Consider the following 482-nt stretch of genomic DNA (forward strand, 5'->3'; position numbering starts at 1 on the left):
ATAATTCTGTGAAGACAAATATAGTAATTTGATTCTGTCGGATAGGGTTATAGAAAGAACCACATGCAGATAGATAATTAGGAAGGGTTTTCAGCATCTTTCTCCTTTGAAAATTTGAAACTGGACATGAGATGCTTCAATACAGTTGACAAGGTTAATTTATTTGTATGTAAATCTAATTGCAGCCATGGGAATGGAACAGAGCTCCTAAAAACTTTTGCAGAGTGAAAAAAGAGAGGCTCTAGGATAGAAGCAAGGATTTGTGGGAGTGCAGAGCCAAAAGAGATTTAAAGGGTCTGGCAAGAAATAAATTAAGAGAGCATTATATCATCAAAGAAAAAGAAAAAGAGATTTTTCAACAAGGCAAGAAATATTCAAAGGGAGGATAGAAGCAAATAAATTATACTGGAAGGTTCTTTTTGACCTACTTCTCAGGGGAGGTTCTTTCGATCTAAGTAGAGATTTCTGGGGTGCATGATAGA

The sequence above is a fragment of the Propithecus coquereli genome, unplaced genomic scaffold (genome assembly GCF_000956105.1).
Source record: "Propithecus coquereli isolate 6110/MARCELLA unplaced genomic scaffold, Pcoq_1.0 Scaffold499, whole genome shotgun sequence".
NCBI lineage: Eukaryota > Metazoa > Chordata > Mammalia > Primates > Indriidae > Propithecus > Propithecus coquereli.